Source organism: Podarcis tiliguerta (assembly GCF_965153285.1).
Source record: "Podarcis tiliguerta genome assembly, chromosome: 10".
NCBI lineage: Eukaryota > Metazoa > Chordata > Lepidosauria > Squamata > Lacertidae > Podarcis > Podarcis tiliguerta.
In genome coordinates, this window is record NC_139543.1 from 20,968,458 (window position 1) to 20,983,923 (window position 15,466).

The window sequence follows — 15,466 nt, forward strand, 5'->3', positions numbered from 1 at the left end:
GTAGTTTCTCAGATTTTCCTTTTCCCCTTTCCCTCTTGGAAGTCGAGAGTGCCCTTTAAAGATGGAAGCCCAACTATCTGGAGCTTTTCTCCAATTGCACCAATACACCCACTCTAAATGTTATGATAAAAAGAAAGTGAGTTATGGGGACTTCAGGCTGCTGTTTAGGAGTCCCCAGGGTCCCCATGACCCAGCCTTAGTGGCGCCCCTACTTATATCTGCCTCCTCCACCACAGCTGTAGGATTGTCACATTTTCCAAGCTCTGGTGGTGATCTCAGCTCGCCAGGTGGGTAGACCTTCCCAGCAGGTGCATCACAATTGCTTCTGGGGAAGGGGAAGATGACGGAGAACTCAGTGCAGTGCAAAGACTTCTTCTTCTTTCTTCTTTTTTGGCAATCACTTGTAGCCAAGTAAGGTTGTCTTCCATAAACAGAGTTTTAACAGTGGGTCCGTAAGTGGCTGTGGAGGCCAATTCTAGATCCACACGTCCTTCCACAGTAGGGACACAGGTTTCCGGGCAGGAGTTGATCCTGGTGAGGGTTTGCCAAGCGTGCCTTCCTCTTAGCTTGTTTCTCTCTTTCTTCCTGAGTTTGAGCATCTTCAAAACCCATGACACCTTTGGTAAAGGCTGTTCTCCCATTGGAGCGCTCACAGGCCAGTGTTTCCCAGTTGTCTGTGTTTATACTACATTTTTTTAGATTGGCCTTGAGAGAATCTTGGCTAGATTGACTCTGCCTGTGCATTTGCACCGCATCAAGTTCTTTGCTGCCATGCCTCTATCACGCCCAGTAAGCAACAGCAACCCATCAACTGGGGAGACAGAGCAACAGCTGTACCCCACCCAAGGAACCATTTATGCCATGAGTCCATCCCAGTGACCATTTTGAACTATTAGCCTAACAAAGGGGGCAGTTAGCCAGCTGCTAACAGCAATACTTTTGGAATCTGCGCTGACCTGAGGCTGAGCTCTAGCTTCCTCCGTTAGCTTCAAAAAAAAAGTCTTGAGGACTACTTCTTCTCAGGCTTTCCCTGATTCAAGCTCTGCCTCCTTCCTTCTCTCCTTTCTCTTATAATACTGTGGCTTTAAATCATAAGCCTCTAGGAAGAGCTCATGATTGTCTTACTGTTCTATATAGCACGTAACTGACCTCCCTGCTAAATGGCTGAATGAGTGACAGACCTGGATGCTGACCATTTTAGGACATACCCTCCAACATTTCTCCAATGGAAATAGGAACTGTTAAGTTGTGGGTGAACATATCAGACGACACAGTGATTCTCCAAACAGCTCTTGTTTATTCACAGGTCAGAACTGAACTGAACTGAAAGGTTCAGCCAGCCTGCTTATATAGAGCTCCAGTACAACGTAACTGTAACAACTTTCTGTAACTATCCAATCACTGAACGTCACTTTCAATCCCTTATTTGCATATGTGGACCTGAGTAAAAACTATCTACAGTATCCCCCTGCTAGCCCAGGATGAGAACTTCAGTACATAACAGGAACATCCCATTCCATAATGATAATTTTACTATCTATACCCCACACATCTTACTAGGTTGCCTCAACCACTCTGGGCAGCTTCCAACATACAGTATATTAAAAACATAATAAAACATTAAACATTTAAAAAAGCCTCCCCTATACAGGATTGCCTTCAGACAGCTCGGGGTTTAGATAACTCCATACCCTCCAACATTTATCCAATGAAAATAGGGGCATCCTAAGGAAAAGTGAGACATTTTGGGATCAAATCAGAAACCGGGACAGCTTCTCTAAATCAGAGACGTCCCTGGAAAATGGGGACACTTGGAGGGTCTGCTGCAGCCTTCAGACTGCTTACCTTTGAGCTCCACTTCCCTCATCTCCTGAGATTCTCAGGTGGTGGAAATTTCATTTTGGGAGCAGGGGAGTAAATTGCAGCCAAATGTCACACTACATGTTCCTTGATCTAATGACTGGGTGGCCATGTTGCATATCATCAGAGAACCACTTGCAAACATGTCAAATAAACTTGATGCTTAACTATGTGTGGTCTATTTGGATCAGCTATGCTGTTCATTTTTAAAATGACGCGCGCGCACACACACATTTGAAGCACATTCAAAGCTCATTTCCCCCCTCAAAGAATTCTGGGCATTGTAGTTTATCCCTCAAAGACTTGAAATTCCCATCACTCTTAACCTGCAGTGCTCCGGATTCTAGGGCAGGGAGCAGAGATTTGTTTTGAATGGGCCTTAAAGGTATCGTATAGCCACCACAAATATACAGCTCTATAGAGAGAAACAAAGACCTCTTCCAGACTGGTGTGTTATTGTGGGTGTATTCTGCAACATATTATCAACACAATTAACAGTGCCTTACTGGTAGATTTCCCCCCCTGCTTTATTAATCATTCTGCAATGCTACCAGATTACTGCTAGCGCAATAAATGAGTGACACATACACAAAACCCCACCTCCGAACATTTGGGGTATGAAAGATGAGGTTAAAGGATATGCGCTGATTGGAAGTGAAGCTGTATGCCCATCCCTATTTTTATTTGTTTTATTTTTTGCAGGCACAAATAGGATTGAAAGCAGGATTGTGTATGACCACCCTGAATGCAACATGAGCACAAATCATCTTGCACGCACAATAAAAAAAGATGTGTCTGGAAGGGCCCACACTGGGGCATATAATTTACAATACTAGTTCATTCAACTGTGCACTGTTCTAAGAGTGGTCCTAAGGCAACAGAAGCTTTCATTGCACCAAGTTTATGTCAGACTTGCACATTCACTCTTTATCTTTGTCCCTGGGAAATAGTTCTAGGAGAATACTGAACATCTTTGGGTCTCATTGCCATTTGCCTGCAACAATTTCACAAAGTGCAACAGATTTAAGCGGGTGGGGGGAGGAAATAGTACCATAATATAGTATTTAGTGAGGCAAGTGCTAAGCGATGTCTCCATAGCAACTCAGCTTGCACACAAGATGCTGTCTTTAACCTTAGGGAGCTCTTAAAACTTTTCATTCCTGAAATAGCTTAAGTACCATACAGTGGTACCTTGGTTCTCAAACTTAATCTGTTCCGGAAGTCAGTTCCAAAACCAAAGCATTCCAAAACCAAGGCGCGCTAATACAAAATGGAGTAATCTGTTCCAGATTTTTAAAAACAACCCCTAAAACAGCAATTTAACATGAATTTTACTATCTAATGAGACCATTGATCCATAAAATAAAAGCAATAATCAATGTACTGTACTATAAAATAAATAAGACAGTATTGTAGATGATAAAAATTAACATTAATATTCTTTTTCTTACCTGCTGTGAGAGGTGTGTGCTGCTAAAGCTGGCATAGATAAAACTCCAGGCTCGCTGCCAGTTACAATCTTTTTGATTTATTTACAAAGTTCAAAAGAACATCTCCAGAGCTTCAAAGCATGTCCGACCCTGTCGGCAAAGATGCCTCGTCTGGTTTCTTTTTACGTTTTCTTGCCCAACATGCAAGTCGGCGGAAACCCTGCCTCTGATTTCCTCTGTTCAAAGAATAGCTAGTTCCGGGCTCAGCCTCCCCCCTCCCTGCCTCCTCTTCGCTGTCAGATGACAGACTACTAATTATCTCTTTCGGCTCTCTATAAGTGCTGGTCTCTCCCCTTAGCTCTTTCCCCGTTTGCCTCTCCCTGACACCTGCACTGATGATAGTCATTGTTTGGATGGTGGGCTTTTATCCATTTCCACAGTCATACTATCGATCAATCAGTAGCTGAACTGGGTTCCACACAGTAAAAAAAAAAAAGGAGCCGAAAAAGCCTCAAAAACAAAAACACAAAATAAATAGCAAAAACAAAAGTGCCAAACTTACTCTGTTCCAGGAGTTCGTTTGACTTCCGAACTGTTCAAAAACCAAGGCGCAGCTTCTGATTGGTGCAGGCGCCCCAGAAACAATAGCCGACAGTCGCAGCAGTTTGGCTTCCGAAAAAATGTTCGAAAACCAGAACACTTACTTCCAGGTTTCCGGCGTTTGAGAACCAAGGCGTTTTGAGTTCCAAGGCATTTGAGAACCAAGGTACCACAGTACTAATGTGAATGATCTTTCATCTCTGCATCAGTGTTTATTAAAGAGGAATTCCATATATACTTAGCGGTACAACTTCTACCGAAGAAGCAATTAGTTTTCAAACATATTAGAATTCTAGAATTGGAAGGGACTCAAAGGGTCATCTATTCCAAATCTAGCTTGATGCTTTCAATATGAAATATTCTTGGCCTATTATAAATGCGCAATATCATGCTCCATGTCATCAGAGAGCGCAAGCCATTATAGAGACATTTTAAAAATTCTGCTTGGTATTATTTGGCAACAATTCTAGACATATTCAGTAGAGAGTAAGCCCCACTGAAACACAACATGATTGAACTGCTTATTTGTTCACTCACACTATCTAAAGACCGGCATGTTAATTCATACCAAAGCAGGCAGCCTGGATTTTATCTCACCAGGCCCCTTAGAACTTTGGTTTGTATTTCATAATCAAAATAAAGCTCAGTATTTGAACAATTGCAATGTTTCCTTCTGGAGTTTCCACACTGACAGTCCTGGCCTAAGCATTTTTTAAAAAAAGTGAATTCCTCTGAGGTCAATGGGACAAAGTATGTGTCCAATATTGCATCATAGCTCCAGCATTAGTGTCAAATTTCACTCATGTTTCGGGGTTATGTGTGTAGGTCCCTTCTGATAATGTTTTTCTGTTTAGTTTTAAATGAACAGTGTCAATTGGGTACGAAAGCAGACTAGGGAAAGTGATGGAAGATTAATATGTCAAGTATGGTACATGCAACATGGAACCAAAGCAATGAGCAATGAAGTGTCACTGTGATGAAATATCTCCAGTTTTGCACAAAGGTGCCCCTGAAAGTGACAATTACTGTGTATTCATGGGAGACATACCAAAGGAATACATCCATCACAATGTGACATAGGCAGCATGGGGTTTACTGAACTATTAGACTACATCAAACTCGGAACCTCCAAGTATTTGCCAGGGACAGTCCCGGATTTACAGAAGCCATCCTGGTTTCTGATTTGATCCCAGAATGTCCTGCTTTTTCCCTATAGTAGGACGTTCCTATTTTCACCAGAGAAATGTTGGAGGGTAAGGCTAGCCTTGTAGCACTTGCCCTCCCAGTTACAACATGGACAATGGGATGATCCTTTAGCACTTTGTGCAGGGTGAAGACATGGCTGTTTGACAATGAGTGAAGCTCACTTGTGTGACTTACATTTGCAGAGTGTCCATAGAGAAAAGTTGAAGACCTGTCCCAAGAAGAAACTGAAAAAAAGGTTTGGTTTGGCCAAGACCTCAAAACTCCAGTTTAAATAATGATTCTATTTTTCTTTAGGTTATGGACAGACAAGCATTAACAAAAAGGTCTGACTGGTTTTAGGCTTTATGTCTGGCATTCACTACAACCAAAGCAGATTTTGGGTAAAATATGTGAAATCCAGCCTTTAAAAGTTTTCACATTTGGTTTAGAGGCCTATAGTATTGTTGTTCAGTGGACAAACTGAAGCTGTATTTCAAAGTGTCTTATTCTGTTATTGTTAAATGGACAAGTGAAGAGATTTGTTATCAATTAAATCTGAAATGTAAAATCCCATATGATATAGTATACAGTGGCGTAGCGTGGGGGGTGCAGGGGGGGCCGGCCACACCGGGCGCAACATCTGGGGGTTAGGGTTAGGGGGCGCAAATCCACGGGTTAGGGGGTGCAAATCCACGGGTTAGGGGGCGCAAATCCACGGGTTAGGGGGCGCAAATTACTTGCCTTGCCCCGGGTGCTGACAACCCACGCTACACCACTGATAGTATATCACCAATAGGCACAGCTCACCATTGGTTCTCACTGCTTCGCTTCAGAACCATGTAATGGCAAGTGGGATTCAGTCATAAGAAGACTGCAAATAATCAACAACCTGTAGCAGCAAGTCATAGACATTGCCCATCCCTCCGGAATTATTTCTGCAGACACCTCTGTCTGTATCTTGGCCTTCAGCAGGTCCAGGAAGAAGTCAGTTCAGTAGGCTCTCTCTGACATACTCCAACAACTCTGTGGGGTAGCTCTTTGTCTAGTGAGTTGCAGAGCATCTTCCTTGCCTGTCTGGGTGGGTTGGATTGGACATAGCGTTAAGTATGTCAGAGAGAAGCCTGAGAAGTATAATGAACAGCATGAGTAGCAATTAGAAATCAGGAAGCAACAGGAACGAGGTGAGCCTGCTGCTTACAGCACTGTTTAAAAATAGCTGTATTTACCAAAGTGAAGTCAAGTCTTCCCCCCCCCCCCCATGATGAACCTTGACAATACATTAGCATTTCGTTTGCACCTGAAGTACTCAGCACAGTGCATGTTGGGAGCACATTGTGTGCCAAACACAAAGAAAGGCTTCACAACCAAAATCTGAAGGCCTACCTAATATGAATAATAGGCAGAGTCTGTTTAAAAGACAGAAAACTTCAGAAGAAACAGCAGGCTACAATTCAGAAGAAACAGCAGGCTACAATGTCAGGAAGATGATATACAGTAGAAGGCTCTTCAACCCAGATGCCACTTTCAGAATTCCAACCTGGTGTTCAGGGTGTCCTGCCATATTGTGGCGCAGAGCTTGAAATCAAGCTGCTCTCTTTCCACTGCTCGGTGTCTTTTTGTAGGGACGTGGGTGCGCTGTGATCTAAAGGACTGCGTCTCTGGGGCTTGCCAATCAGAAGGTCAGTGGTTCCAATCCCCGTGATGGGGTGAGCTCCCTTTGCTGTGTCCCAGCTCCTGCCAACCTAGCAGTTTGAAAGCACACCAGTGCAAGTAGATAAATAGGTGCCGCTGCAGTGGGAAGGTAAACGGTGTTTCCATGCGCTCTGGTTTCCATCAGTGTTCCATTGTGCCAGAAGTGGTTTACAGTGGTACCTCGGGTTAAGTACTTAATTCATTCTGGAAGTCTGTTCTTAAACTGAAACTGTCCTTAACCTGAAGACCACTTTAGCTAATGGGGCTTCCTGCTGCCACTGCTGTACAATTTCTGTTCTCATCCTGAGGTAAAGTTCTTAACCTGAGGTACTATTTCTGGGTTAGCGGAGTCTGTAACCTGAAGCATCTATAACCTGAAGCATCTGTAAACCAAGGTTGTCCCTGTGACATATTGTAAAGCATTGCAGCAGCTGGACTGATACTCTGGGATCATCAAAACAAATGAAAAGAAGAAAAGGAGGAGCAACGATTTTAGGACACTGCTTCTCCCCATCTTATCTTGAGCTTTCTGACAAGCCTACGCAGAGAAATGATTAAAAAAAAAAAATGGAACGAGGCTCAGGATGCTAATTTCTGCTCTCCAGTATGATTTATGGCAAGTCATCTTCTCCTCCTCCTCTGTAGCAAGGTAGCCTTTGTTTTTGCAAGTTCAGATGTTAATTGGATTAAAAATAACACAGAAGGCCGAAACGAGATTTTACGCGCTAAATTGATTCTTAAGCTATTTTTCATGAGTAATCCCCAGAAGATGGTCGCTAACTGGGTTGAAGGAATGTAGAACAGAAAAAGCTCTCCCTCCCCCACCCCCGCTTCATTTTAACTAATAATTGTGAAGGCCTTGGGGAGATGTAGCCAGGACAGCATGTACTGAGGAAAGAACAAGGGAAAAAGAAACCCGAAGCCTTAGATGCTGAACTGACATGTGAATCTGTGTCCGCATCTTTGGGCTAAACCCTCTCAGTGCTGACACTGCTCAGGCCTTTCAAACACAAATGATTTAAAAGACCCGTTGCGTGGGGATATAGAAATGTCAGAGTGCTTATCAGCCAGTGACACATCGTATCAAGCATATTTTAACTTAAACTCTGCAGAATATTCAATAGCCACAAAGACAACCTCCGCTGCTGCAGCTGTGGCGAAATAACAATATATTTGCGGGCACTTTTAAACACCATATTGGTTTCTTAAACGGCAATTTATACCTCTGCAAAGACCAGCAGGGATGGGTGGAGGTGGTAATGGAAATTAATTTGATTTCCCACCCCACCCGGCTTCATTTGTGTATAGCAATATGAGCACTCGGCTATAAGGCATTTATTCCAGTATGTTTTTTGGCAAGGGAAAGCATTCAGGTTGTTATGACAATAGCAGAGGAGCATTGAGTTCTTGCAACCCCACCATGTTTCTTCTATAGGTGTTTTCCTCACGCAGCGCTATTTTGAGTGGGTTCCCTTTGCATGTATTCACCGAGTTTCTGTGAGGGGGAATGTTCTCATTAAAATGTCACCTAGTGAGTGAAGGCCTGGCTCGAAAAGGGATTTGTGCAGTTTGGGCCTATTTCATGATGACTCACCAGCTATCAGATTCATAAAAGCCTCTAATTTGGTCGGGATAGATTCAGCAGGCAGCTTAAATAACAATTATATGAGAAGGCATGTTTTTCTTGTTACCATTAAAAAGAAATGCTTCACAAGCGATCTATAAATAAGCTGGAAATACAGTAAGCGACTCTTCTTGTGACTCCTGTAAGGTTGGGGGACACTGAAGTCACGGGCAATATTATAAAGGATTAAAGAGTATTACGGGGAAATAGGAACCAACCAGGGTATGACCCTGTGAAGATATATTACGCTGAATCCCTTCAGGCCACAAGAATGCTTGAGAACAGTATTAAATATTTGCTGGTAAGGACAGCACCTTGCTTTGGAAATCAACCATGAAATGGTGGGGTCCAACTGATCTGCTTTTGGAGGCATATGGTTAGTAGATAACTTGTTTATGCTGCCTTTTGGGGGAAGCTACGGCTGTGATGTATGGAAGTGAGAGCTGGATCATAAAGAAGGCTGATTGCCAAAGAATTGATGCTTTTGAATTATGGTGCTGGAGGAGACTCTTGAGAGTCCCATGGACTGCAAGAAGATCAAACCCATCCATTCTTAAGGAAATCAGCCCTGAGTGCTCACTGGAAGGACAGATCCTGAAGCTGAGGCTCCAATACTTTGGCCACCTCATGAGAAGACTCGACTCCCTGGAAAAGACCCTGATGTTGGGAAAGATGGAGGGCACAAGGAGAAGAGGACGACAGAGGGCGAGATGGTTGGACAGTGTTCTCGAAGCTACCAGCATGAGTCTGACCAAACTGTAGGAGGCAGTGGAAGACAGGAGTGCCTGGCGTGCTCTGGTCCAGGGGGTCACAAAGAGTCGGACACGACTAAACAACAACAACAACTGTTTAAATGTGGTATTGTACTGTTTTAAATGTGTAGTGCAGATGGGGCCAAAGTCAGATCCTTAAGCCATGGAGCAGAGTGCAAAGGATCTCTGACATGCACATACTTTCCTCGGTCTCGTGCTGAACATAGCTTTGTACATGCCCCAGCTGTCTTAGAAGGGCTATATGCTCAAGCAAAATCATGCATCAAAATCGCTGGCTCAAAACTTGTAATTCAGCATAAAGTACTGTTTTCTACATTCATGCACAGCATACTGAAACCAATAGGACCAATTTCCCAACTCTAGTTCAGCACAGGGCATAACTGAATGTGATTCATGATTGTGTCAATCTCTGCAATTATGTACACTGCTAAGTTTAAATTGCTTGGTCCCTGCTCCTGCCAACCTAGCAGTTCGAAAGCACGTCAAAGTGCAAGTAGATAAATAGGTACTGCTCCAGCGGGAAGGTAAACGGTGTTTCCGTGCGCTGCTCTGGTTCGCCAGAAGTGGCTTAGTCATGCTGGCCACACGACCCGGAAGCTGTATGCCGGCTCCCTTGGCCAATAAAGCGAGATGAGCGCCGCAACCCCAGAGTCGATCATGACTGGACCTAATGATCAGGGGTCCCTTTACCTTTACCTAAGTTTAAATATTTCCCCCTCTCTCTCTGCTTTAGGATCATCCATTTTTGTGGCATTTGTAATAAATATCCATGCAGTGTTTCTTGTACAGACAGGGCTATAGAAGTCAAAAGCAAATGTTTCATGTTTGTCAAAACAGCGTTCTTTTTCCACATTGGGACTACAGTGGTACCTCGGGTTAAGTACTTAATTCATTCCGGAGGTCCGTACTTAACCTGAAACTGTTCTTAACCTGAAGCACCACTTTAGCTAATGGGGTCTCCGGCTGCTGCCTCACCGCCGGAGCACGATTTCTGTTCTCATCCTGAAGCAAAGTTCTTAACCTGAGGTAATATTTCTGGGTTAGTGGAGTCTGTAACTTGAAGCATATGTAACCTGAAGCGTATGTAACCCGAGGTACCACTGTATTGTGCTTTCTCTCCACCCCCCACCCCTTTTAAATAATGGAAAGCCTAGCTGCTTTAACATCAAATACAGCATTGCATTTTTCAAGGAGGCCCTGGCATGCCTCAGTAATTAGAGAGGCTGCAAAATTGTGCTCTAGTGGGCTACAAATAGTCAAGAATAAAGGTGCCCAAGCCTGATCAATGATGAGGCAAAGCAACTTCATATGAGTCCACACAACCCAATATTGTCTACACTGCTCTCCAGGCAGAAGAGTTTCTTAGGCATACTGCCTAATGCCTTTCTTTCTAACTGGGGATGCCAGAGATTGAACCTGTCCCATGTAACTCATGTACATCAACTCTAGTCTATTTGTCCTTTCTTTGTGGAAACAGGCAGCTTAGTCTCTTGAGTAGGTTTAGGCAAACTCGGCCCTCCATAGAATCATAGAGTTGGAAGAGACCACAAGGGCCATCCAGTCCAACCCCCTGCCAAGCAGGAAACACCATCAGAGCACTCCTGACATATAGTTGTCAAGACCTCCAAAAAAGGAGACTCCACCACACTCCTTGGCAGCAAATTCCACTGTCAAACAGCTCTTACTGTCAGGAAGTTCTTCCTAATGTTTAGGTGGAATCTTCTTTCTTGTAGTTTGGATCCATTGCTCCGTGTCCACTTCTCTGGAGCAGCAGAAAACAACCTTTCTCCCTCCTCTGTGTGACATCCTTTTATATATTTGAACATGGCTATCATATCACCCCTTAACCTCCTCTTCCCCAGGCTAAACATGCCCAGCTCCATTAGCCGTTCCTCATAAGGCATTGTTTCCAGGCCTTTGACCATTTTGGTTGCCCTCCTCTGGACACGTTCCAGTTTGTCAGTGTCCTTCTTGAACTGTGGTGCCCAGAACTGGACACAGTACTCCAGGTGAGGTCTGACCAGAGCAGAATATCCAGATGTTTGGGGACTACAATTCCCATCATCCCTGACCGCTGGTCCTGTTAGCTAGGGGTGATGGGAGTTGTAGTTCCAAAACATCTGGAGGGCTGAGTTTGCCTATGCCTTCTCTTGAGGTTTCTTGGAAAAGGCTACTAACTGGCCTTCAAGAACAGTTGTTACCAAATGGGCAAAGGCAAGACTAAGTAAGATAATAATGTGTAAAAGATACATTGCAGTAACTTAGCCAGCGCAACAATAAACAAAAGAAATGTCACATTTGAAATATTGTTAAAAATTAAATGTTTGGATCTGCCTCTGGATCTTGTCATGTTTGTGCAGTATATGTGAATGATGATTAAAACCTTATTTATGTGCCTTACATCTCAGGACTATATTAATCCATTTATTCTCAGTGTTGCTGATTGCATCCATTATTATATGCATCCATTATTAGCTGCATTCCTTGCCACTGTACTGTGGATGCAATCTAAGATTCTTGGTTTAACATCATGCTTTCTGGTTTCTTGGGAAATTAATTCTCGTGTCTGCCTTGGCGATACTAATAAAATGAGGTGATGTGAAAGCAGGAATCCTCTCCTTTCTTTAAGGAAAAAAAAAAGTCAGACGCTTGATTTGCTTTATATTAGACCTTTGTCTTTCCCTGAACTTGTTCTTAGGCCTTGTAAAGGTAGATTTTGGTGTAAATCAGAAATAATTAACCTGTGGCCATTCAGATGTTGATGGACACATAACTTCCACCAGCCAGGGTGGTCTGTACAACATCTGGAGAGAAACAGGTTCCCTGTCGCTGAAGGGCTAGTGTTTCCTCTGTCATATTACTGGTTTTGTAAAACTTTTCTTTTCTTTTCTGAAATTGATTCTCTTGGTCTTGTAGGCTTGCTGGTAGATAACTTTGACAATTATATGGTTCAGACTTTAATTTCAGAAGTTATTTGATGTCATTTTTTCTAGTGAGTATATCCCTGCTTAGAATATATTTCCTAAGGGTAAAGGGAACTAGCTAACAAAATGAATTTCAATAGGGACAAATGTAAGGGTCTGCACTTAGGTAGGAAGAACAAGATGCACAATTATGGGATGGGGGACACCTGGCTTACTATCAGTACATGTGAAAAGGATCTCAGGGTTTTGGTGGACCGCAAGCTTAACATGAGTCAACAGTGTGATGCAGCAGCAAAAAAAGCTAATGCTATTCTAGGCTGCAAGAACAGAAGTATAGTGTACAGATCAAGGGAAGTAATAGTACCACTCTATTCTGCCTTGGTCAGACCACACCTGATATACAGTGTCCAGTTCTGGGCACCACCATTTAAGAAGGATGTGGACAAGCTGGAACGTGTGCAGAGGTGGACAACCAAGATGATCAACGGTCTGGAAGCTAAGCCTTATGAGAAGCGCTTGAAGGAGCTGCATATGTTTAGCCTGGAAAAGAGGAGAGTGAGGGAACATGCTTGTTTTCTCCTGTTCTGGAGGGTAGGACTTGAACCCAGTGGCTTCAAGTTTACAAGAAAGAAGATTCTGACTAAACATTCGAAAAAACATTCTCATAGTCGGAGCTGTTTGGCAGTGGAACAGATTCCCACGCAAGGTGGACTCTCCTTCCTTGGAGGTTTCTAAGCAGAGGTTGGATGGCCATCTGTCATGGATGCTTTAGATGATTCTTGCCTTGCAGGGGGTTGGACTCGATAACCCTTGGGTCAATTCCAACTCTAAGATTCTATTATTCTAGTTATCTTCTTTCATTAAGAATGTAAGAACATGAGACAAGCCTGCTTGTCAATGGTCAATGGTCCTTTTGGTCCAACACAGTCCATCTAGTATCGCAGTGGCCAGTCATATGTTTGGGGAAAACCGGCAAGCAGGATATGAGAACAACAGTACTCTGCACACTAGTGATTCCAGCAACTGGTATTCAGAGGCACAATGCCTCTGAAAGTGGAGTTAACATTACCCATTGTTACAGACGGTTATCCAAAAAATCAGATTGGAAAGTAAATAGATTGAGGTTGAATCCTGACAAGACAGAAGTACTGTTTCTGGGGGACAAGAGGCGGGCGGGTGTGGAGGACTCCCTGGTCCTGAATGGGGTAACAGTCCCCCTGAAGAACCAGGTGCACAGCCTGGGAGTCATTCTGGACTCATAGCTGTCCATGGAGGCACAGGTCCATTCTGTGTCCAGGGCAGCTGTTTATCAGCTCCATCTGGTACGCAGGCTGAGACCCTACCTGCCCACGGACTGTTTCACCAGAGTGGTACATGCTCTGGTTATCTCTCTCTTGGACTACTGCAATGTGCTCTATGTGGGGCTACCTTTGAAGGTGACCCGGAAACTACAACTAATCCAGAATGCGGCAGCTAGACTGGTGACTGGGAGCAGCCGCCAAGACCATATAACACCGGTCTTGAAAGACCTACACTGGTTTCCAGTACATTTCCAAGCACAATTCAAAGTGTTGGTGCTGACCTTTAAAGCCCTAAACGGCCTCGGTCCAGTATACCTGAAGGAGCGTCTCCACCTCCATCGTTCTGCCTGGACACTGAGGTCCAGTGCCGAGGGCCTTCTGGCGGTTCCCTCGCTGCGAGAAGCCAAGTTACAGGGAATTAGGCAGAGGGCCTTCTCAGTAGTGGCACCCGCCCTGTGGAACGCCCTCCCACCAGATGTCAAAGAGAAAAATAACTACCAAACTTTTAGAAGACATTTAAAAGCAGCCCTGTTTAGCGAAGCTTTTAATGTTTAATAGGTTATTGTATTTTAGTGTTTTGTTGGAAGCCGCCCAGAGTGGCTGGGGAAACCCAGCCAGATGGGCGGGGTATAAATAATCAATTATTATTATATTATTATTATCCCGTGGATTTATAGTTCAGCTGAGCCCGATAAATCCAGGGTGATGTCTTTAGATATCTACAAAACATTTCCTCTTTTCTACAGATGCGACTTCCGAGTTGTTGTTGTTTAATTCCTCGTGAAGCACATGTAGTGACCCGATGTCTCATCATACATCAAATTCTTTTGGTGAGTACTCCATTAAAATGGTTTGACCCATCCTCATGATTAATTGTGGCGCTCAAGATTGTCATTCGCAGCGTGTTATGCAAGAGTCAAACTGTATTACAGAGCTCAACGTTTTGGATCTCTTATGTCTTATTTCTCTAATCACTGAAATTGTGATATCCCCTCTCCCAGGTTCTCGCAAGTTGAGGTCTGGTGGCCAGTTTGCACAATTACCTAACGGTACAATCTGATTCACTGTTGCCTAGAATTTCTTGGAGCGCAACAGCACTTATTTCTAAGCAAAGATGTGTAGAATCAGGCTTCAAGCCAGCAACCTCTTAGATTGCTGTAAGTGATCCAAGAGTTAAGTCCAAAGTTCAATTGAGTTAAAAAGCTAGAGGCTTATATCTGTCAACACAGGCTTTGGCCCTTAACTTTGCACTGCAAGAATGTTCTCTGGAATACTCAGAGCAGCGAAATGTGCTCGGGTAATTTTGGGCAAGAAGCATAACTCAGCCCACACACTGTTTTTAAATTATTTTTAAAAATATTGATTGAAAATATAACCAAAGAAAATAATATAAAATAAAAACATTGCATGCTGGCATTAAACAATAATAATACTCTATCAATACTAATTAAAACGTATAGATTAATCATAGCAGGAATGTAATAAGTCATTCCATCCAAAACAGGAGATGGAAACAGAGGTGCCATGGGAAGGGAAGGTTGTTGCACATAATTCAGCTTAGCTTGCTTCCACACAAGCTGTTTTCTTTTATGCTTTTTGATGTATTCATCTAGTTAATGCTGCTGCAATGAGGTTGTTGTCAACGTAAGAGGTGGAGTAGTCTAGGAGAGCCTGCTTATATCTCCCTGTACACAACTGCTGCACAACAGGATACCTATGCTGGTCTAGGTAGTTACAAACAAGCTTCTGGTCTGCAGACGATGGCAGATGGTTGGTGCCCACTGGGATTGGGAGGCAAGGAGGTCAACAGTAGGTGAAACCAGAGCCCATGAGAGGCAGATCCAACTAATTCTGTTCCTGCAGAGGGACCCACTTTGGACATGACAATACTCCAAATTCAAGTCTAATATAATTAACGTCACAAATGACAATCCAAAACCATTGTCAAAGTTATAGAATGTCTATATTTCTTAATATTTGGAGTATATAAGTAAACAGCCTATTTTTTATTTTTAAAAAACCTTAAATTTTTGTTTAGATTCTAAGCAAGCACAGCTGCTTGTGGTAGATTTGAGGA